This window comes from Manis javanica, chromosome 1 (genome assembly GCF_040802235.1).
Source record: "Manis javanica isolate MJ-LG chromosome 1, MJ_LKY, whole genome shotgun sequence".
In the NCBI taxonomy this organism is placed as follows: domain Eukaryota; kingdom Metazoa; phylum Chordata; class Mammalia; order Pholidota; family Manidae; genus Manis; species Manis javanica.
Window position 1 is genome coordinate 185,733,084 of NC_133156.1, and position 23,696 is coordinate 185,756,779.

General features: G+C 43.1%; 2 long non-coding RNA genes across 4 annotated transcripts in view; one reads left to right on the forward strand and one right to left on the reverse strand.

Moving 5' to 3' along the window:
* Positions 1-9,246, forward strand: part of LOC140843278 (uncharacterized) — an 80,733-nt gene extending 71,487 nt beyond the window's left edge. The window contains exon 5 of the long non-coding RNA XR_012120896.1: positions 8,983-9,246. This is a non-coding gene — a long non-coding RNA (uncharacterized lncRNA). The remainder of the gene's footprint in view (positions 1-8,982) is intronic.
* Positions 1,012-23,440, reverse strand: LOC118973098 (uncharacterized). Of its 3 annotated transcripts, XR_012120895.1 has the most exons (5): positions 23,293-23,440; positions 14,998-15,217; positions 13,555-13,613; positions 6,246-6,762; positions 1,012-2,195 (listed from the first exon to the last, which is right to left on the reverse strand). It is a non-coding gene; the product is annotated as an uncharacterized lncRNA (long non-coding RNA). The 3 variants fall into 3 exon arrangements; XR_012120894.1 differs by lacking the exon at positions 6,246-6,762 and having other exon boundaries at positions 23,293-23,434; XR_005062323.2 differs by lacking the exons at positions 1,012-2,195; positions 6,246-6,762 and adding an exon at positions 11,129-12,238 and having other exon boundaries at positions 23,293-23,436.
* Positions 23,441-23,696: the final 256 nt, after the last annotated feature.

The window sequence follows — 23,696 nt, forward strand, 5'->3', positions numbered from 1 at the left end:
AACTGCCTTTAGTCTTTGAAAATGGCCAGCCAGGAAGAAAGAGAATGTTTTCCTAGTATGTTTAGAAAAGGGAAAATCTTAACCCTCAAACAAATACCCTCAAACGAATATCAAAGGCCTCTAGCTAGGCAAACAAAGAAGGTAACCAGGGAAATACCTCTTGAAGATACAATGAAATCTGAATCTGATATGCTGAGGGTCCTGATCACTACCTTTACTAAATAAGATTTTTATACAATCTCACTTTTGATTATATTCTTACAGTCAGATATACAATGAACAATTTATTTTAAAGTTTGGTACATAGTGAATTTTTGTCAGGCAAATGGTTACATGTCTGAATTTCTAAAAGGTTTTGGTTTCCAGTAGGAACTCAATGCCAATCTACCGTGAAGGCGCAAGTCTCGCCTGTATCTTCGCAGATGAAGAGTAACTCAAGCACCACTTCTCGTGTTCCCTCCCAAAGGGGTCATGTAATCTCTTGTATTTGTATTTTAATCAGAATGTGTATACTATATCTACCGGTTTAAAGTAAACATCTAGATGCTCTTTTTGTTGCTTCTGTTAACTCTTTGGACCCCAGATAATTGACAAAGTCATCTTAGTTGGGGAGAAAGGTCAGAGGAGAATACAACAGTTTGAACTAGGGTCCTGGGCTAAATTGTGGGACCAGAAGGAATTTTGTTTGTTTGCTTCACAATAATGGGAGCTTAACCCCAGGGGCTGGGAAACAGGCTGCTGTGTCGTTCTTTTGAGTGCCCTCCACGTGGTGTGTACTCAGAGAGGTGTTTTAAAAATGTGTGCAAAATGTCTTCACAGTTTGTTTCAAATATTGTCCCAATGATTTTATTTTACTTTTGTATTTGAGCTACATTTCAGTGCTGGCTTATTACCTGTATGAGAACCTCTTTGCCAGGGGTTATAAAAGGAAGAGGAAAAGACCTTCACGCATTAAGCAGTGTGGTTTCTACACTTTCATGTCCTTACAAATATTTAAACTCAGAGTCTGATTTCACCCATTTCTGGGGAGTTTATTTCAAAGTTTCAGGTTTTTGAACATTTCATTTCAATTTCATTGTATTTTCCATGAATACATTTCATTGTTATTTTTCTACTTATTTTTATTGTTCTTTGTCCCAAGACTAGAAAGCAGTGCTGCTCAGTCAGAAAATTTTATGTAACTAAATAAAGAGAGCCCTGAGTATAAATTTAAGGCATCCCATATTGCTTTAGTTCTGTGTATATATTTATTCTGGTAATTTGATAACATAGAGCAGGGAATGAAGAAAGTGAAGAATGATAAAAATATCAGGGAGTGGGCATGGTACAGTCAAATCCTATCAGCTCCAGGATCAGTTATCTGTTTGAAGAAAATTACATTGCATCTGTCAATAGACTTAATAACTCAGTGCCTGCTATTTGATAATGGATAATCACACAAATTCAGGAAGCTAGACCATATGCCATTCCAGTTTTCTATTCTCTTATTCACCTTAATTTTCTAGATGAGTGAAATTATCTAGTCCTGGACTCAAGATGGCATACATGGAAATAGAGCCTGCAGGAATCCAGCCACCTCTGAGGTTAGCCCTGCACAGGTCAGGGCTGCCGGCTTATGTCTGCGACCCTGGCATCTAATTGAAATGGGCAGAGTTTGGAATATTGTGAACTTGAACAATGCAAATGATTAATGGATGGAAAATAATAAAGGGCGATGTGGAATAGAGGGAATTGGCTGGTGAGAAACAGTGAGGCTGTAGAGGCCAAGGATTCAGGATCTAAGGAATAATTCTGCATCATTATGTTTGGCCATGAATGATAGGGACTAAATGGAAGAGATGATTTAAGGATACTTTTTCCTGGAAGCAGGGAATCTCTTACATGGGCCCTTCATTCCTATTGATCCAGGATACTATTTCTCTATTCTCAAATAAGACAGTCATTGTATCACTTAGTAATAATTTTGGCTATGAGTATTGCATGAATTAATTTAGTTGCCTTAAAGAAATAAGTGTTTCTTGTTCTCAGGTATCAGGAAGACCAGATGGAGGCCATTTCTGGTATAGATGTAAGGTGCTTAATGATGTCATCAGAGAGTCGAACTCTTTCCAACCTTTTGCTGTGCCCAGCAAACCAGGGCTTCTGTCTTCTTGCTTGTTTTTGGTGGTTACCAGGTGGCCACTGCCTGTCTCTTCCTGTGTAAGACAGTAAGAGAGACATTGAGCCATCAGCATGTGCCCCTTCATATCAGGAGCAGCAAACCTGCCCCAGAGGCTTGATAGACTTTTATTTTCATCTCATTAGCCAGAACCGCATCACATTGCCATCTTGAACTTCTAATGAAGCTGGGCATATGAATATCTCACTTGGGGCTGGGCATTCTTCTCTTGAAAACAGTCAGAGTTTTGTGAACAAGGAAGGAGAGAAGAACACATATCAGTCAGGCAGTGAGCCGGGAGTGCCATAGCCATCTACCTAAGATTTACTGTGGAAGGGGAATAAATGTTATGCAACTGTGGTATTTTACATAATCACAGGAGAGGGTGTTCCAAGTGATGCTGATCGTGGGGGGCAACAGGACAGTGCTGCAGTCTGTGTTTACATGGTCTTCTTAATATGAATGAATTGGATGTCTTTGGAACTTTTATCAAATCAAGCAAAGATGTGCTAAGAGAGTTGACTTACTAGGAACAGGAAATTGAATCCATATTTTCAACCGGGCTCTTGGTTGGAATTGTTCCCTAGATTTCTGTAAGGCCTTAGTCTAAACTGAGCTTTTCTCTCCCAGATTTATTGACTTTTTGGATCTCTAGTTTCTGTGGGGTGGGAATAATAATCGAGTCATGTTCTTAGAGGAGGAGGACACCTCACTGAAAGGAGTCTATCACTTTTTGTCTTAATCATACAGATAAGAACTTGAAAACCAGAGGGATCACTTATTACATGTACTTTGTCTCTGTATTAAATTTTTTTCTCCTTAAGAAGCTCATAGGGTTTGATCAGAATCTAACATCTCCCAGAAATGCTAAAGAGGGAAGTCGAGGCAAATCTTATTACCCTATTTTGCAGATATGGATCCTGAGATTCAAAGGCTTATTACTGAGTTACACAGTGATAGTCACCACTTCAAACACTATTACAAATCTCTCCCCACTCAGCCATAGTGCTTTGCGGCAAATGGATGCCTCCTAGAAGGGTAAATCACAACCTCAACTGAAGAAAAGGCCATGTGTCAAATGTTTCCTTTTGAAGCAGTGGTTCCCTGAGTGGTCAGTTTGTGTGTGCAAAAGGCCTCAGCCGGAAGATAAGCAGGAAAGTGGGTTTCTCTTGGTACATCATGAGGCCTTGATGATGTCACCATTTTTGTTCCAGTATCTTTTAAGCAAGAAGGAACTTGTTTCCAATTTAGAATTTGTACTCATTCTTGCACCTAATCATAGAATAGCTGTAAACCAGTATTTATAATGTGGGAGCACCTTTTTTTTCTTTCATTTGCTTACTCTTCCAGCTATGGAATGTCCACTAAGTCCCTATAGCGGCTCTAGGTGGGGAGAGTAGGAGACAGAGAGAGAAGGTCGCTACTCCCCTGAGGCTCCCTTCTAGTGAAAGGGAGGCACAGACGGCAAACGGACTTGCTAGTGCTTTCAGTGAGCTGCACTCCAAAGGGGGCCAGGGGAAAACGACTTGATAACTTTTCTTACCATAGTTCCCAGGCACTTGATTCTTGCACCATTCATCCTTGTCTTGTGGATGAAAACTTGGGCTGGGTGTATAATTTTCCTAGTCATTTAGTTACAGGAAGGACCTCCAAAATATCTGAAGGACACGACTGAAAGGTAGAACAAGGCAGGTTTGCCGAAGGAATGGTAAACCCCAAAGGGCCTCCCCTTGCTTTGTGGGAAAAGGGAGAGAGCAGGGAGGTGTTGAGGTGGGGAGGCAGGTGGTGGCCAGCCAGGTCATGGGCTTGATTCCCCTTTATTTCTACTGTCAACAGCAGCCACAGAGCACAGAGGCTGTGAGCAAGGGAGGGACGTCCTCTTATGTGGAGTTTCCAAGATCATTCTGACCTTTGGTGGGAATGTACTGTGGGGAAGCAAGGGAGGAAACAGGGAAACTGGTCTGTGGGGTGGGAGGTGGGGGGGCCCTTGCCGTTGTCCAGGGAGAGATGAAGGTGATGCGGAGGAGGGTGGAGATGGCTTCAGGATATGTACAGTCTTCCAGGGACACCCTTCTCTCTGCCAGCCCGTACACCCTCCGCAGGGACAGCCATCCCGTAGTGCCCAGCAAGTCCTCACTGTCAGATACCTTTGGGAGTTAAAGAGGTGCCGTTTATGGGATTTAGAGAAAAATGTCTTTTTGGTTTCCCTAACTTCTAATATTTCAAATCTCCATTTAAATGGAGGTCTTAGAATATAAGCAAGTATTGAAGGCATAAAATCAGGCTAAGGTAAACTTTCCCTGACTCAGAATACTTCTGATTGTCACCCTTTGGCATAATTTAGCCTTTATTCCCTTTCAGAGGAAAAAGCTTCATTAAATAGTATGAGAATTCAGTTTTCGGACTTTTTAAAAAGATGGTCTCACTGCCCTTCCCCTCTCTCTTTCTTTATTCCTTTTTTCCTAAAGGAAAGACGAGAATGAGAAAGTAGAGGGCTTGATTTCATTTAGAGAAAATCCAAGGGGTGGGGCAATCCCTCACCCAGGTTTATGTTTATGTACGTATTTGTCAGTAATTATTCTGAGGAGGGAAAAAAGGGAAATTCAGTGATAATTTTAGAAAATAGAGAAACAATCTCTGATAAAACCATAAACTACCCAGGGGCTGCCATCCAACTGAGCACAGCATGGGGTCTCAAAGCAGGATTTGTGAAGCAAAAGCCATGATTAAAGTAAGAACAATGCTGGCTTTGTGTGACCCTACTGGCCCCTGGGGTGTAATTTAAGTCTCCCATCTCTTGCCTAACAAGCCCTCTAGTCCTCTGCCGGGCTTGGCTCCAGGAGGTGTAAATGCCCAGGGAGGGGGGCTCTGCACATCTAGGTCTGGGAAAGTGGGCTTGTTAACCCTGGACCTCTTTACCCTGGGATGAAACTGAGGCTGCGGTTCAAGGTGACACATTTGCACACATACACCCGCACACCCACCAGGGTGGGGCTCAGCAGAAGGCTGCTGATCTGACTTCTCTAATCCTTCAGGCTGACTCTTCTAGTGAATTTATGTCCGGCTAAGTTTTCTACTTGCCTTTCCTGTTTCTCATGGGATCCCCTGCCTGCCCACCCTGTTTTCCTGCTCTGCTGTCCAGTCCTTGAGTCTGGGGCTCCCCAGGCCTCCTCCGCAGCTCTCCCTTCTCACCCTCACCCTTCCCCTGTATGCCAGGCTCTCCTCCCTCCCTCCTTTGCTCTTCTAGACTGCACAGCGCCCAGGTCTCTTGTCCCTCGCTGTTTCTTCTCCATTCCTCGTGGCCCCGAGCCCTATCTTATAGTTGACAATAATTACCGATGTTTGTTTCCTTCATATTCCATTTGTTACCATAAGTGGGCAGGGGAATCCAAGTCAGTGAAGCCTTTTGTGGCTCTGACAGCCTCTCAGGGACAAATTGGATGTGTCCTGCTGGAACGGAATGAGCCACGGGTCAGGCTCTGACTGCATGTGGCAGGTCTGTCATAGCCTCTGTGGCCTCATGGTGCCTGTTTGCAAGCAGAAGAGGTCAGACTACATAAAGTCTAAGACCCTTAACCTCCATTTAAGCTTTAAGCATCCATAGTTACAACAGTAAGGGTGCTCCTTATTACCAAGGCTGGTCTAAAAAGCAACACACTGTGAATGAGATAATTCTCCCACAGGCCTGTAACTGCCTGGGCAAATTATTGGGAACAGAGGGTCCTGATGAGAGTGGAAGAGCCCGTAAGTGTCCTTGTACCTCTCAAGAAGGGGTGTGTCCTATCTCAGCTGCATCAGATGAGTTCTAGGCCTCTGGTCAGATGAGTTCACTGTTGACTGGGAAAGACCCCCCCACATCCAGCCCCGACTGGCCCAGGCACACCCATCTCTGGCCTAACTGCAGTGGCCCTCTGTGACAGCAGCTGCCTGTCCTGATAGCCTGTTCACAGGGATGCACCTGCCTTGGGACATGATGAGTTGGCCAGCTCTCCCTGCTGTTTGTGAGCAGACCTCCTCTGGGCCAGACCAAAAAACACTCCACGAAACTCATTCAAAATGGGGGAAAACATGGAGCTCTGTGACTTACAAAATCTTTTTCTTTTCCTGTAAGGCTTTTGCTTCTCCACACTTGGTCAAATTGTCCCAGTCCTCTGAGGCTGTGGTTCTGTTGTCCCCACTGGCCTTCTCTGCTTCTTATAGGCAGTAGGCCAGCCTGGCCACAGGCCCCTTCTTTGCTGCAGTCTGCCCATAGCATGGTCTGTAATTTCTCTGATGATGTTTCTGTTTTTTTCAAGGCACATAAAACTTCATGGACCATTTCTTCCCTCTTTCCTAGAAGCAAAGGCTTGCACACAGGAGAGAGTGGCAAACAGAGAAAGTCACTTCCCAGTGCCTGTGGTGGAGAGTGCTGACCCAGCACGGGGCCCTGGGACTCAGAGCCCAGCTCCCGAGCAGATGGCCGCTGTGTGTGCACACTCATCACACAGCTTCCTGCGTGGCACGTAGAACATGATTTCTAGTGATCAGTGCTCAGCGTTCAGTATGAGAGATGTAGCAGTCTTGCTTCTTCTCTCTGCTCTCTCTCTTCCCGTTTTCCCTCTCTCCTGTTTTTTAAAAAAGGAGCAGATATTTTTCATAGCTAGCCCAGATGCTACTATTTCTGTGTTATTTGCATTTACTGAGTTGAGATGCAACAGATGTTTCAAAAGGGTTTAAAACTAAATTCCTTCTTAGGGACCATGGCAAATCACGCACCTAACTTTAAAGACTTGTTCTACTCAGGCTCTTGGCAGATGTTCTTTTTTTTTCCAGGGTGGAGAGGGGAAAGAAGAAGAATAAAATGACAATGAAAGGATATAATCATAATTACGATTATTTATTGGTTGAGTTAGGACTTCGAACTACTCCAAATAGTTTTCCATCTGTAGCTCACTGCTACCCCATGGGGGCTTATTGCCCCCATATTGCTTATGAACAAATTGAAGCTCAAATAGCATAAAGGAACTGAATGAAAGTGAAGCTGACCCACATTTGAAGATACGAGCTCAACTAGATCACGGAATCCTAGAGTTGCTGAGTACACACACACAACTTGAAGTCCTTCAGTAAACCAGATTTCCTAGCTTTTATCAATGAGAGAGGTCTCAGTATGAGTGGCACCCACATTTTACTGGACTTCAGTCTCCTGTATTAACTGTGAGTGCCCAGTAGAGAAAAATATGCTAACAGCTTTTCTCAGATGCATCCCCCAATAGCTTTCTTATTTATTCTCTGCTCTTCTGTAGATGTCTGAAGCCACATACCTCACACTTGCTACACAGCTTTTGTGTGAACACCTTTCCTTGCTGAGACCTTCTAGAAGCTCCAGTCCCAGGCCCCTGTCATCTTGTACCCTTTATACTGCACTGTGCTGAAGCCAGGCTGTGATCCATGCAGGATGGGATGCGCCCCCACCCCCCAGCAGCCCTTCTGTCTTCCAGGTGCCCATAAATATGCTAACAGCTTTTCCTTAGAACCTTCTCTCTCCCCAGGGCCTGGGGCTGGGTACAGATCTCCTGCTGTCTGGTTGTTCTATCTTTGTCTACGGTCTGTCCATCAGTCAGTGTGATGCAGGCCCACTGAGGGCGCACCACTCTGCTTGCTCTTCCACTTCAGCTCTTACATACTAAAATAATTTGAAAAGGGGTGACTAGCTACCAGAGCAACAGAAAAACTGGGATCTCCTGGGTGAGTGCTCACTAGCTCCTGGTAGGTCTGTGCTGGCAGTTCTCCCAGCACAGCCACTCAGCGTGGGGAGGCAAGCGGCTGGTGGCTCTGACTCAGCCGCCCCAGGGGGGCAGGACGGAATCGCAAGAGCCGCGGCCTCCTGGCCATTCCTACAGCCTCCACCACCACCTCCTCTGCCAGAAGGCTCTTGTCTCAGGGGGCCCAATATCTAACTTCTTTCAGATCTTTGCACCAAAGTCACCTTCTCAGTAAGACCTTTCTTAGCCACCCTATTTAAAATTGGAACCTCCTCACCCTGGACCTAACTAACCCACTTTTCTGCTTACTTTTTTTCCATAGCATTAAAAAAATACACATAATACAAAATGTATCATTTTAACCATTTCTAAGTGTACATGCAGTTCAGTAGTATTAATGTTCACATTGTTGTGCAACAGTCACCACAACTTTTTCATCTTGGAAAACTGAAATTATATCTGTTAGACAACTCCTTTTTCCTCCTCCCCCTGGGCCCTGGAAACCACTCTTCTACTTTCTGTCTCTATGAATTTGACTGCTCTAGGTATTTCTTACACATTGAAGAATACGATATTTGTCTTTTTGTGGTTGACTTATTTCACTTAGCACAATGACCTCAAGGTTCCTCCGTGTTGTACCATGTGTCAGAATCTCCTTCCTTTGTAAGGTTGAATAATACTGCATTCATTGTACATACACACACCCCTTTTTGTTTATCCATTCAGCCACTGATGGACACTTGGGTTTCCCCCCCCTTTTGGCTATTGTGAATAATGCTGCTCGGAACATGTCTCCATAGCATTTTTCACTTTTTCATATTCTCAATTAGGTACTTGTTTCTTTGCCTGGTGTCTTCTATTAGAATATACGGTAAAAAATTTTAGTTTTAATCCCTGTTATGTTCCCAGCTCCTTGAACAGGACCTGGGAGGAAGTAGGTACTCAGAAATATTTGCTGGGTGGAGTAGAGGCAGGAGAAGGTAACCAAGTAAAAGAAAGAAAAGCTTCTGAAGAATCAGAGTAATTGATGTGGCATTAAATGGTCTCTAGATCTAAGTTATATTATCTCCTTTACTTCAGATCACCCACAGACCAAGCTCCTTACTTTCTCAGTCTGCTTCTCCATGACAACATCAAAAGCTGAGGACACCAGATGGGACTGGGCTGCTGGCCTCGCCAGTGGGACTGCCTCAGTTCTTTACTCACGGAGACTGATGAAGGGGCTGTTTGATACATTTTTCAGGACAGCAGTCCAATTTTTCACTGCTACTCCCAGTCTGGTGCTGCCAAGCCAAAATTTATATGTGAACTTAAAACTGAAAGAAGGAGGAAGGATAGGAGAAAATAAAAACTCTTCTCCACAGCTGTGCCTTGTCTTTTTCTCATCCCCATCCAGTTTAGAACTCTCATGACCCAGAATCTAGACAACAAGAAAGCTTAAATAATGAGAGTGTTTCCTTGAAATAATTACTGATGATACTGAACCCAAGCAGGGACCAGAAATACCTTCCAGATCATCAGATATTATATTGACCTTAGAATAATCTGAGCATGAAGATGGTTGCAGACGTATTCTTTGAAAATTGGTCCTTTAGGAACCTCTTAACTCAAAGTGTGGTCTAGGTACCAGCAGTGACAGGAGCATCATCTGGGAGCTTGTTAGGAATGCAGGATCTCAGGCCTCTCCCTGGCCTACGGAATGAGACTCTGCCTCTTAACAACATCTCCAAGGCCCCCAAATGCACCCTATTATAGACAGTTAGGGCTGCTCTAACAGGGTGGCTGATGAACAGCAGGAATTTATTTCTCAGGCCTGAAGCCTGGAAGTCTGAGGTCAGGGTGCCAGCATGGTTGGGTTCTGGTGAGGCTCAAATTCTTGTAACTTCAGATGCAGAGAGGCAGCCACCAAGCAGTCCAGCCTCTTTTTATAAGGGCACTAATCCCATCGTGGGGCTCCACCCTCACGGCCTAATTACCTCTGAGCACCATCATGCTGGGATTAGGGCTTCAACATATGAATTTTCAGGGGACATAAACATTCAGTCCACTGCATACCCTGAGTTTGAAAAGTGTTGGCTTAGAATATTCACTCCTTTAAAGAATACATCCTTTCCTAACTTCTAGATACATTTTGCCTTTACTGTAACTTCAGAGACTAAACATTGGACATAATCCATCTAACTAATTTCTGAATCCCACTATATTAGATCACTTGCCTTTTCTCTGGAAAGTCAGTTTATTCTAAAGATCTGCCAATTTTCAGACTGTGGAAATAACTTTGAAATCACAGCATCAGAACCAAGAATCTATATAACTTAAGATTCAATGGTAAATTGCCAAAAATAACTTAAAACAGCAAAAGTGCTTCAGATATTAGAGTATCCTTGCTCTTTTTTCTCAGAATACTTGAGTCCTTGTTAGGCATTGTGTATCTAGAGAAAGAGAAGAGCTCTAAGTGAATTAATGTCATCCAGCAGGCCTGTGTCCTATCCCCCAACTAAATTCTGCAGTCCTTAGGTCTGAATTCTGTCGCCTGTATTACTCCCATCCTGTTATTGCCGCTCCTCATGTGTACAACTTGGTGTTCAACTGTCTCTTAGTGATATGATTCCAGATTATTACCACTGTTCCCTGTCTATCTGAATCACTAAATGAGTTTGGGGGTTACTCGCACACACACACACACAAGTATCAAGTTTCTCTCTAGGGAGCTCAGATGCTAAGTCTCCTTGGCTGAGTCACCTTTGTTCACTTAGTGACTTTACTCTTTATTGTTGAAGTAATTTCTGTATGATGATATGTCCACAGGACCTCACTGAGGTATAAATAGCTTGGGGTTGATAGTTTAGGAAATGGTTCATGGTATGCCACTTTCCCTGATGGAAAAAATAACTGCCTCTATCTTCAGGAAAATAAATCCACCTGAGACATACTCTTTGTTCTCTAGGCAACATTGTGGGGCAGGAGCCCCAGTAGATTGGAACTTGAAGTTTAGTGATGGCAGTAGTTTACCCTCCTGGTTTGATAGATGGGCAGATTGAGGGCCAGAAGATTGAACTGATCCACCCAGAGGTACGGAGGTATGTGGCTTGTGGGTGTCAGCCGAGAGAACTCATTGTGTTCAATGAAGCAATGGGAATGTGCTGACTGCCAGCCCTCAGCTGGATGCACTTTATTTAAAAATACAAGTAGGTATGCAGCAAGGGCCTCCCACTTCATGTACAAGACACCAGCCCCTGCTGTGGGACACATCCACACACTAAAACATGAGGACATTTTAATGTGGTGCTGGAGGTCTCTATCTCATTAGAGTAACAGTCGGCTGAAACGGGCCCTGAAACGCCCTGCGAGGTACGGGTGACCTCTCCCCGGAAGTGCCTCTGGAGCACTTGCTTCCTTGTGAGCTTTCTTTTCCTTTTTCTGTTGCCTTGAAGTCAAGGCATAGAAAAACCGTCAGGATCCTCAGTTTGGGCCAAATGACCTGTGTAATAGCAGTAGTTACAATTGATTCCAGAGGACACACACTCTTTGCTTCTTTCATTTCTATGTTATGAGGCAAAGAGAAAGAAGAATGAATATTTGGGTTAGGGAGTGAAAAAATCAGCAATCTCCTCTCTGGATAGGCACCAGCATAGATGTATGAGCCCTTAACCCAGGGCGGGCTAAAGTGCCTCTGACATGTAATAGAACTAAAATCAGATATCAGGATACTAAGAGCATCATTAAAGGGTGCACTGCTGGGGGCTCCCAGAGTCAGTCACAGGCATGTATGAGGGCCTGGCCACATTGTGAGTGTCTCATGTGCATATAGACTCGGAAACCTTCCCTAGAAAAGTGATGGAAGGGGCTGAGTCATAAAATAGTGAGAGTGAATGGCTGCTTCAGGACAGCTGTTCACTGTTGGTGAAGAAGCTGGGCTTAAAGGCCTAGGAGAGGGAGTGGGTGGTGGTTTTTGTTTTGTTTTGATTTAAATGACATGGTTCTTGCCTTAGCATTGATTTTAATTCAGGATATATTTGAAAGGAGAGGAGATCTTTTGATTTAGGCAGATGATTGAGTAAGTTCCAAGTGGAGAATTTTAGATAGCAAGCCTGTGGCCAGAGATGGTTTATGATATAAACAGATGAGCAATGAGCACTTCTCTGCACCTGTGCATCATGTTCTGCTGCCTCAGCTGGGCCTGGGCCTGGTACAGCCCGGATGGAGGACCTCTGGGGACACGAGTGTGGTGTGCGGCCAGGGTGGCAACTGGCAGCTGTCCCGCCATGCTGGAGGCTGGGCCTGCTGGGGGAGAAGCTGGGAGCTCAGGGAAGATTCTGGATGCTCAGGTCCGTCCCTTGAAAATAAATAAAGTGTGGATCTTACATTGTTCTACAAGAGAAATGGGCGAGCATCCCTTGTTAAAGTTAGGTGTGTGTCATTTAATTATGAGGAGGGTGGGATTATGTTCCCTTTAACACTCATCAGCGGTTTCCTCTTCCAGTTTGGATGGCACACTCATCTTCCAGTCCAGAGGTCTAGTGACTACCCAATGTAATTCATGTTTTTAAGCTCAGACGTTTTATAAAAACAGGCCCCATATGGTTTTTATTCTATTATACTGAAACATTGAAAAGAATTTGTTTTTAAAAGTATGAAAAGCCAGATGAGCCATTTACAGGCTTTTACAAATATAACATTCCTTTTAGACATGAGAAATAGTTATTTGTTAAATGTATAAGAGGTAAACTTCAAAAAACTGCATCTTGCTTCATAACTTTATAACCCAGAATTTTAAAGACATTCCCAGGTACCGCTTCCCCCGTTCTGTTTCCCCACATCCTGCCACTGTAAGTGGGGAGGAAGTTCAGTTCCCCCTGAAACTTGCCATTTGCTGCATACAACACGGACTCTGCCACCTAAATATGACACTAATGGTTTCTCTGTTAATATATTTTTTTCACCCATATGAGAGCCAAGGCTTATGCTCCTTTTATTTCTAGATATATATGTTTTTTTAGTCTCTTCTAGCCAGCCCTGGAAGGTGGCATTGGTCACCAGCTACCAGTCAGCAAATTGTTGCTTTTCATTAAGCTCCTTTTTTCTCTTAGGTGAAATCCTGAGCTTCAGGTGAGCCAAATAGTACTTAGTTAAAACTGGTAAGTGCAAAGTAGAAATTCTCCATGTCACACCAATGACCACCAGCTTTGGTCTCCATATTTGTTGAACAACCTCTTTTTAATGGTCTGGATGATTCAGGGTCTCTAATTTCAGGTAGGTCTGTGGCCATCTGCATTATAGCACATGTCAAATGATGCCAGGTCACAGAACTGTAGTTTTGTGGAGGAAGTCAGGACGTTGTTAAATTAGGATAGAGTTGCCAGATTTAATGAATCAAAACACAGGAAACCCAATTAAATTCAAATTTCAGATAAAGAACAAATAACTTTTTTATATATCTTATGCAATATTTGGGACTTACTTATACTAACACGTTACATGTTATTTGTCTGAAAGTCAGATTAAACTGGGTGTCCTGTATTTTATGTGGCAATCCTGCATTAGGACAAAGGAGCAATGTCACTTTATGTGGCCACTGGAGTTAGAGCATGGCCCAGCCCTGAGATTCCAGTGCCACGAGGTCATGTCAGGACAATAATCAGGTCAGGTTACCTTATGGCCAAGGGAAAAGCGAATCCATCGCTCCAGATCCGGGTCTAAGAGATCAGGCTCTGTAACAAATAGAAAGTGAGGTTAGGAAACCAGATCTAAATCAGGCGACCACACTTGACAGTTTTCTGTGTGAGGATGTTCTTTATTACCCATGCGTGTCTTTCTTCTTTTATTCTCCCTAAACTGCCCATAAAGATGGATGTGGTTTGCTATCTAGCGATACGATAGGAAGTTGAGCATTAATGAAGAAAAGATGACTATCTGTCCTGGCCCTGGACTCTCTGGGCACTTAATGCTAACCAGCTTCTCTCCTGGTTAGTATTAAGATGGTGTCACAGGCTCTCTTATGCAGCCAGTGCTTACTGAACATAACAGGCTTGTTAAATACATTAAGGAAATAGGCATGGACCCCAAACCTGCCATCATGCAGTCCTAGTTCCTTGCTTCATGTAGCTATGGTGCTAGGGGAGGATGACGTGACAGCAAGGGAGGGACCCTGGGATGGAAATCAGGTCACCAAGGGCACAGTAGCACTCGGCTTCCCACGCTATTTCTATTTGCTTGCCCTGCAGTTAGAGTATTAATAATCCTTGTCTTTCCTGTGTGAAGGGCTGGATGGAATGACCAGAAGGGCTAGGGAATGTGTGTTTCCTGAGATGGACAGTTAACCAGATAGATACAGGGGAATGGCCACATGTCCCATTTGGCTCAGGATAGTCCAGATTACACCTGTCATTCCAGCATAATTATTAATAGCACCCTTTTTCACTCTCAAACATGAATGGTGCATTACAATGTCACTTGAATGATAAATGTGTTTGTGAATACCCACCTAGAATATATCTGCCACCAGAAACAAAATATTTGAAATTAGTACCTGGTAATTTTGATTTATCAGAGATCACACAATTGCAAAGTGGCCAGGATAATTGCACAGGCTTCCAGTCTTGTGTTCAGGATTCTATTGTTACACGCAGTCCCACTTTAACCAAGGAAGCAGATAATGACGTTCCAGGTGGAAAATGAGGGGAGAGGATCCTTTCCTTCCCACAATCCCATAGGGTAGGATTTCTCAGCCTCAGTACTACTGACATTCTGTGAGGATAACTCTCCATTGTGGGGCTAACCATCTGGAAGATGTTTAGCAGCATTTGTGGCCTCTATCCACTAGGTGCCAATAGTGGTCCTGCCACCCCCAAGTTAGTGACAAGCAAAAATATCTCCAGCCATCGTTACACATCCATGGGGGCAAAGTCATGCCCAGCTGAGAATCACTGTTCTTGAGGTGGAGACCTCTAGGAGAAAGGTTTTGTTTTGTTCATTTGGCAGTAGTCATAATTGGACCTGGGGAAGTTGCCAGTTGTACAGTGACAGCTCCAAAACGTAGACTTAACAAAAACCGTGACAGTCGTCACTGATATTTTTAAAGCCCTTTATACTTACCAAGAGCATTTTGTGCTTTAGACCAAGGCTGCTTTGGCAGGAGGAGAAGGTCTGCTGTTGCCAAGGGCGAGCCATGCCGCCCGTGTGCCGGGTCACACTCCCAGGACTGGGAGAGTAGGAGGGAAGTTCACAAGTGGGGTGGCTCACCGCTGTCTGATGGTCAGACATGTCCCTGGCAGTGACATCTTATATCATGAGGCGGGAGGGATCTCAGCTGGGTCTTGATGAAAGCAGGAAAGTGTTCATTGGTAATGAGTAGACACACATCTTGCAATGATATCACTACACAGTATAAAGCCCTTCCTTATATGTAAAGTTAGGAAATTGATGCTACTTCTTAATGGAATTGTTCTGACACTGTCTAGAAACTTCTCTGTGCCCCACAGCTTCTGGATACACATGTTTGCTTCTTGCTTCCAAGCTATATTAATATTAAGTACTGAGTCTGAATTTTGCTCATTATCTTGCAGAAAGTACAGGCTTTAAGTCTCAGACCTTTATCAACCCATGTCTAGTATACTCTGCAAATGCCTCCTGGGCACTCTCACTGGGCTCCTTTGAGTGTGCTGGATTCTCATTTTCCCTGTAGGGTCAGTGACCTCCATTCAAAAATATGTTTGTTGAGGAAAAAAAAAACTTCCCTCTTGGAGGGCAATCTGACTGCTTGTTGTAGAGAAGCATGGGCGTTGTGAGTCTGCCCATGTCACTATTAAAGCACGCGCAGCACCTCAGGAAACGAGGGCGAAGATACCACTTGTATCCCTTTATGCCTAATAATTTGGGCAGGTCGAATATGGAGCATCCATTAGTAGAGTCCTTCTATCCCTGCCATTCCCCTTTAATTCTAGATTAGAGTGAAGGGATAGAAGGAAGGGGAAGCAAGTTCTCTGGGGGCATGGTTATTGATAGGGACTTATCAATAACTGACATAGACATGAACTCAGAACAACCAGAGTCATAATGAATCATAGTGTTTCGGAGGGAAATCAGTTTGGGATAAAAAAAGGACCACGGGTCATCAGGGTTGGTAGATGCGACAGCACTTCCTGGGGTTTTCAAGCTTCAAGAAGTACACGGGGCATGGCAGAACTTGAGAGGAGAAAACCCAGCATTTTTCTCAGGTCAGCTGGATGCTTGGGCATCAGTTCTGAAGAATCTCAAAGGTGGAAAATTCCAACAGCTTCATTTTCTTAAAGCCGTCAGCATCCTCAAATATTAACGAAACGGGCAGAGTCAGTAATAAAGGCTCTGAGTGCTTGTCGGGGAGAGACAAGATTTCACTGGAGTGACAAATGGAGTCACGGTTCCAGGGAGCAGGTAAGGAGATTGGGGCATTTACTCCATGATCCTACACGGCCCAGACCGCAGCGATGCTGTGGAAGGGACTTTGTAATGTGAAACAAGTACTGTGAGGCCCTCCAGCCAAACTCTTCCAATTGAATAAATGTGCTCATTCCACTATATCAGCCAGTAGATGTCTCTGTTATATTCCTTCTGATCATTACCTTGGCCATCAGACAGTTCTGCTACATTACTCGACTGTACTGCTGAGAGAGAGAATTGACAATATTAAAACAACTCCATTGCTTTTATGAACTGGCTCTAGGAGACTAGAGTCCATTTCCATTACTGAGATGTGTTGTGTGCCTAACCAAATACTTTTGGAAGCAGATAATTAGGCATTGCAGGCTGTGATTGTTTAAAGAAGATATACAATGAGGTTTCAGACTTCAGATGTGGTGCTGTGAAATGTCTTGTTGTATGAAGATTATGCTTACTTTCAAAAGTGCCCCAGGGTTATTTTAGTTGGGAGTTTGGAAAGGGGCTGGACTTCCTTTCTGGAACACTCAGTACGGTAGAGGCAAGGGCAACATTTTAAATTCAAGGAATTCTTGAGTGGCAACTGGTGAGCAGTTCTAAGTAATTCCAGCTACATACACTCCCTGCCCCAGAAAAAAAAAAATCACACCTTCCTCATGTCTAAGAAATCAGGGTGTTGCTTTTGAAATGTTAACCTTCTTGTTCTTAAAATGCCAGTGCCAACATATATAGTTTGTATGTGCTGATACAAAGCATATTTGAAATCTGAAAGCATTTAAGAGTTAAATAATACAAGACCAGTATCTGGAATAAATTACTGAAAATGCTGGTGTAAAGGGAACACATTTACTACACCTTTTAAGGTCCCAAAGAGAGCCCTAAAGAGAAAAGATTCTTTTCAGATGAAATATATAAGTGGCCCGGTGATGATAAAGGGGAAATTTATAGGGAGACCTTTTCCAGACCTTCCCAGGTGGTCAGAAGCAAAGGTAGGATGATTACTGACTCGGGCGACACCACACCTGGGTGAGATCATGGGCACTGTTCATTGAGACCTCATCAATACTTCCAGAAGGTTCTAACTCTGGAATGGCCTTATGAGGAAGTGACTATTGATAGGGTATTGCGATAGGAAGGCTGTTTCTGGCAGAAGATCTGCAGGAGCAGGTTTCTAGATCTACGTCAGCCAACAATGAGTTAAAACCTTGATATTCCAAGTGGACCATGGGCCCCTGGCATTGGTAACATCTAAGGCTTGTTAGAAATACAGACTCTCAGGCCTCACCCAGACCTATGGATTCAGAGTCTACATTTTAACAAGACCGTCAGGTGACTGGTTTGCACATTAAAGTTTGTAACCTATTGGGCTCTACCACAAATACTTCAAGGATCGAAGTCATGCTGTTTAGTCATTCTTTTATTCATTTATGTACTTAATGAGTATTGTACCTCTACTTTGTGTTAGGCAGGAGGCTAAACCCTGGGGAGATAGTGCTGAATAAAGAAAGACAAGATTTCTGCCATTACCACATTTTGTTTTTATATTTAGTTGATAAGCAGACATATTATGCTTCTTTATAGACCATCACTATTTGAAGTTCATGAATATTGACCCATTTAATCCTCTAACAACCTTGTGAGGCACATATTATCAGTTTTTGCATTTTAAAGAAGGGAATGGAGGCACAGAAAATTTACAAAACTTTTACAAGGCCACACAGCTTTTAAATGGCAGAGCCAGTATTTGAATCCAGAGAGTCTGACTTCAGAATCCAGGCTCTTAACTATTATGTTGCACTATCAGTAAATACATCAACTGTTTACAACCTATGATTTTGCTTTTAAGGAAATCAACAGAATTCTGTAGTAGTTAAAAATGGGGAGTAACTTCAGTTAGGCTGATTAAGGAAGGCGTTTGTGAGGAAATGATTAAACTGAGACCAGTAGGTGGGGAAGGACCCAGTCATGGGGCAGGGGGAGCAAATGTAAGCAGAAAAAATATCAAGTGCAAAGGTACAGAGGTAGAAAGAATGTGGTCCATTCTGAGACCTGCCTGAGACTCATGCCTGGAACGTGTAGGTGGTGGAGAAAGAGGTCAGGGGTGAGGCGGGGAAGGTTGAAGGGTAGATCCCATGGGAAGAGAAGCAGATAGTGACTCGGAGCCTTGGAGGACAGGGGCGGAGTTGGGGTAATATTCCAGGCCTAGAAGCTGTAAGGGTTCAAGCAGGAGAGTGAGGCCATCTGCCTGCAGACCTGAGCGCTCAGAGGAGAGCTTCCTGGAGGGAGCGAGAGCGAAGAAGCCGAGGCCGTCCGGAGGCCACGTGAGTGGTACCGTGAGAGACAGCAGCTGTGATGGGCACGGAGATCGGAAGGGTAGCGGAATATCTAACCCAAATGTACTTCTTTGGCATAAAGATTCTTTTGCGCTGATTATTTTTTGAGAAACAGCAGACACAGGAGAAGCTCTGAAAACATTGAAGTTGTCCTTATCTAAGAAAAATGTACATTTACATAGGAAATGTACAAAGGGTGTTTCCCTCTCTGTACCAGGGCGAGAAGGGTGGCTAAATCACGAGAAACTCATATCAAGGGAAAAGGCACCCACTTAAATCTGTATAACAACAGTACCCTTATTTACTCTGCTTTTCCTGGTAGCTCCCAAATCCCCCCAATATCTTTCTTTCATCTTTAGCTGAAGATGGTATTTAAGGTGGTGGCTTGGGCCATCTTGGGAGTTTATTTTTCCTGGGTATCTCCTGTGTATATATGCCAATAAACTTCTGGGAGTTTGTCTCTTATTAATCTTTTGTTATAGGAGGTCTCAGCCAAGAGCACAGAAGAGTAGAAGGGACATTAATTCTTCCTCTTCTAGAGGTTTGAGATCTGACTTAGAGGCAGGACTAATAGTAATGATTTCTTGGACGTCTGTGTGTGGGCTGTTGAAGGAAACTGAGGCAAAATTTTAAGAGTTTATTTAGGCAAAAATTGATTTGAATTGGGAAGTGCCAAACTGGAAGTGGTTAGGAGCTCTCTGGCCACAGAAGCTGGCAAGCAACTTTTATAGAGAAAAGGTGGAAGCAAAGCAAAGAAATCACTGATTGGCTATTACCTAAAGCCTAGTTGGCTGTTTGTGATCGGTTATCCTTAGGTTTTGATTTTATAACGTTGAGGCCTTTACAGACTTAGGTTTGGGTTTGCTTACATAGGCCACTCTAGGCATTAGAGCTGCATCAGTCCAATGGCCTCCTTGTGAAATTAATTTAACAGTATATGTGGCTTTGAGTGTCAGAGTATGTTTCTGATCGGTAGTGTTAGTAAAAGGGAAGAATTATATTACATCAGGGTTTCTAATTTGAGCACAACGGATACCTGGTTCTGCTCTTTATTGTGATAGCACAAATTGGGATGAACAGATCTGAGTGGAGGGAATCTTGTACTCTTCTTAGGGTACATTCATTTGAGATACTTATGGGACTTCCAAGGGGAGATGTCAGAGAGGCATCTATGTTTTCCAGCATTTAATTCTGGGTCTGGAACAGAGCCAGCACTTAATCAATATCTGTTGAATGAATTTCAGGGAAGAAGACCTCCTTGTATGAAAAGATATATAGCTCCCTGGGTGCTTACTATCACCTGAAAGTTGCTCTAGCAGATGCCATAGCTTTGCTTTTATAGTTGGTAGTTGGGATGACATACAAAAAAAAAAAACACCCACCTAAACAACCAAACCAACCCCAGATTACAGAGAGGTGCACATTAGTTTCATTTACACTAAATTAATTTGCATGACAGACCCCAGAACCTTCTTGAAAGCAGATTTCCACAGGTAGACGTCTGGCATGGGAAGGGAAGATGGTGCTAAGGTGTCAGTGCCTTGCGATTGTGTTTTATGGGATAGAGTATTGGCAGTAGCTAGGAGAATGCCCAGTGAATGCTGTTTTGAACAAGATGTCTAAGATGAGTTTACTGTTCCATTAAAGTAAATTCTATGACTACAGATTCTTTGGCGATTTTGAACATTGCCTGAAAGTCATTCACCTCCTACACCCACATCATACACACTCCATACTTTGTCATCTTCTTAGCTTTATCTGTTCAATTACTTCATACATCTTAGGGTCATAGAGCTATTCACGCTATACTAAAGATGTGCTGAAAAAGTACAGTTTTCCATATTTGCAGGCCGGTTCAAAAACACAGTCCAGTAATAAGGTAAATTATCTCTTTGAGTTATTATTTAGATTCTTCTGTACACCCTGTCTTCTCTTAAGATAGTGTCAGAGGAAAGGAGAAAGATCTTCCCAGTTTCAGGCAGAAGGGGTCTCACCATGGTTCTTGGGTGAATGCTGGCTGGTGTTTACTGAAATCTGGTTTAGCTCACTGCTTCCCCTGGGTGTTCTGTAGCTGATGAATTTGTGGAATGTTTCATAGCTTGATAATGGTTTCATAGCTTGATATGGAGCCTCCCTGTTGACTGACCTCCTCTCTACTCTCCATGTTCCTGTAGATCACTCTGAGTCCCTGTCAAGTCCTCTAAAGGGTTCCTGGACCAGACCTTCCAGCACACAGCCTGCCAGGGCTCTATGGCTCTCTATGCAGGGTGTGTGACACACACGTGTGACTACCAACCTCCCTCTCTCCACGCCCTTTCTCCTTCAGACCTCAAGAGGAAGGAAGTTTTTCCTTGCCATTTTTTCCTTTTTTCTCAAAGAGGCCCTGTCCTTCTCTCTATTTCAGTGAAGCTAAAATGCAGAATGGCTATAAGGCATAAAGAAATATGCATTGGAAAATATTTCAAAAATACAGTGGTTATATATACTCAGAGTCTGTGACTCTGATGAGAGGCCCAAGGTGGTGTAAAATGAGGCCATGGAAAGTCTCAAGATATTTTTGATGACAAAAGTGCATCCATCTACAAGTAAGAAAATTGGCCCCCGGAGGAAGAATATCACATATCTCTGTTCTTTTGTTGTCATATTGTTTTCATTGGCAAAGAAAAGTCTTTCTTCTCCAGGAAAGTGAAATTTATTCTGTTGTGTGAGGACTTAATAGAGCCTACTGTGTGTTCTGCACTCTACTCAGTGCTGTGGGGGAGAAAAAAGATAAAAGGTACATTTACTATCTACAAATAAACTACAAACTTCTTGGGGAGACATGACTCACACTTATGAAACTGTTGATAATGAAACCAGGTTGGATAGAATTGCTGGGGTAAGTATGTGGTGTAGACCTTGAATGCTAGAAGAAACAAGGGGTGGGAAACCATTTTGGACTTGGGGATCTCTAGATCTGATGGTTCGTATGCTAGATATTGAGAATGGCTGTGCTGCAGACAGGCAGAGAGGCATGGAAAGGAGGGTGGGGAAGGTAGGAAGGTAGGGGGAACAACAAGAACCAAGACTTTGAAGTATGACTAAATAGTACTGCGTGTCCAATATGATAGCCAGTAGCAATAGGCTTAAAATAGCACTTAGCACTTAAAATGTGACACTTTCAAATTGAGATGTACTGTAACTCTAAAACATATATCAAATTTTGAAGTCTTAGTATGAAAAAAAGAAGGTAAAATATCCCATTAATAATTTTAAAATATCGATCACATATTGAAATGATCGTATTTTGGATATATTATTAAAATTAACTTTCCTATCTCTTTTTACCTTTTTTAAAAAATGTGGCTACTAAAAATTTGACATTACATTTGTGGCTTGCGTTAATTTTCCATTGGACAGCACTGGGAAAGAGAAATATGTCAGGGAAGAGATTGCTTAAAGAAATAGGTCTGTGTAGCCCAGCAACTACTATGTAGTTCTCTCTCAAGGAGAAGACCCCAGCTTTTTTTTTGTCAGAAAACAGAAAAACAAAAAACAAAAGAACTTCCACAGGAAAGTAATTTTTCATTGAGTACAAAAAGTAACCAAAGATTCAGTGATGCAATTGACCCTTGAGTGATGTGGGGGTTAGGGGCGCTGACTCCCGTGCAGTCAGACGTCCTCATACAACTTTTGACTCCTCCAAAGCTTAATTATTAGTAGCCTATACTGTTCATGGAAGCCTTACAGATAACAGAAACAGTTGATTAACATGTATTTTCTATGATATATGTATTATATGTTGTATTCGTACAATAAAGTAAGCAAAAGTAAAGGAGATGTTATTAAAAATTATAAGAAAGAGAAAATATGTTTACAGCACTGTACTGTATTTATTGAAAAAAATCCACATCTAAGTGGCTCTGTATAGTTCACACCCCTGTTTTCCAAGGGCCAACTGTATTTCTAAATGAACTCACATTGTATGGATTTCATACAAACTCTAATGGTTTCATATATATTAAAAATAAGACAGCTGTGGGTACTATGACTTTAGTCATGCATGAGACTCTATGGCCCCTTGCACTAACTCTGAGGTCCCCTTGGGGTGTGCAATTAAACTTTAAGGCTGAATCTGGGTGGCAATGATGCCACAGTTGGAAAGAGAAAGCTGCCTGTATTGATAGAGGCTTGAATGCTGGGCAAAGGAGTTGGAACTTTATTTCCTAAGCAGTTAGGAATCTTAGATACCGCACACTCTCCCACCCTTTCCTTTGCTTGTCTAACTCACATGGCTTTTTGCAGACCTCTGGTCTTGCTGGTGATTTTTGCCTACCTTGCATGGGGTATTGCTGTAAGTGCCCTTGAGCTGCAAAGGAGGAAACTGAAGGGAATTCTAAAAGAGAGCTGAGACTTTCTGGGTGTCCTTAAACCTCTTTTAGAACCACTGTGTAGTGTCTAGTCAAGTATGTCAGTTGAGGACCTATTGCAGGCTTGGTGACAGCTCTGGGACTGTTGTTACCTTACAGCCAGAGACCTGCTGCCCTCTCATCTTCTAAAGTCTCTCAGTGTCTTGAAATCCCTTTCCCAACTTGTGGTAAATGCCTGACTTCCATTTTCAATGCCCAGTCCCTTGCTGGAAGATTCAAAGTATCAAACATACCTGTCAGGTAAAAGTTAACCACGATCTCTTGTCCCAAACCTGCTGCTCTCAGGGCCGTTATCTGGGAAGAGGTCTGCGTGGGGCCATCCTCAGGGTAACCAAAGACATACCATTTCAGGGTGTCATCTGAGGTTGGTGATAATTATAGTCAGTGAGGCCCATCCCAGATGGGGTTGAAAGGAGATGTTATAAACTTGGGTAACCTTGCTACTGTTTAGGACACAGAGATTTATTTTCTGGATGCTTCCAGCCTTTCTCAGGAGATTTTGTCCTGTAAGTCTTGCTGACAGATTTATCCTGGGCTTCTTTCATTGATGGCTGTTTTCTCACTAAGCAGCTGGAAGGCAAAAGCAGGGAAGGTAACTGCCAGATGAGAGGTCATTTGTGAATCGGTGCCATGAAGT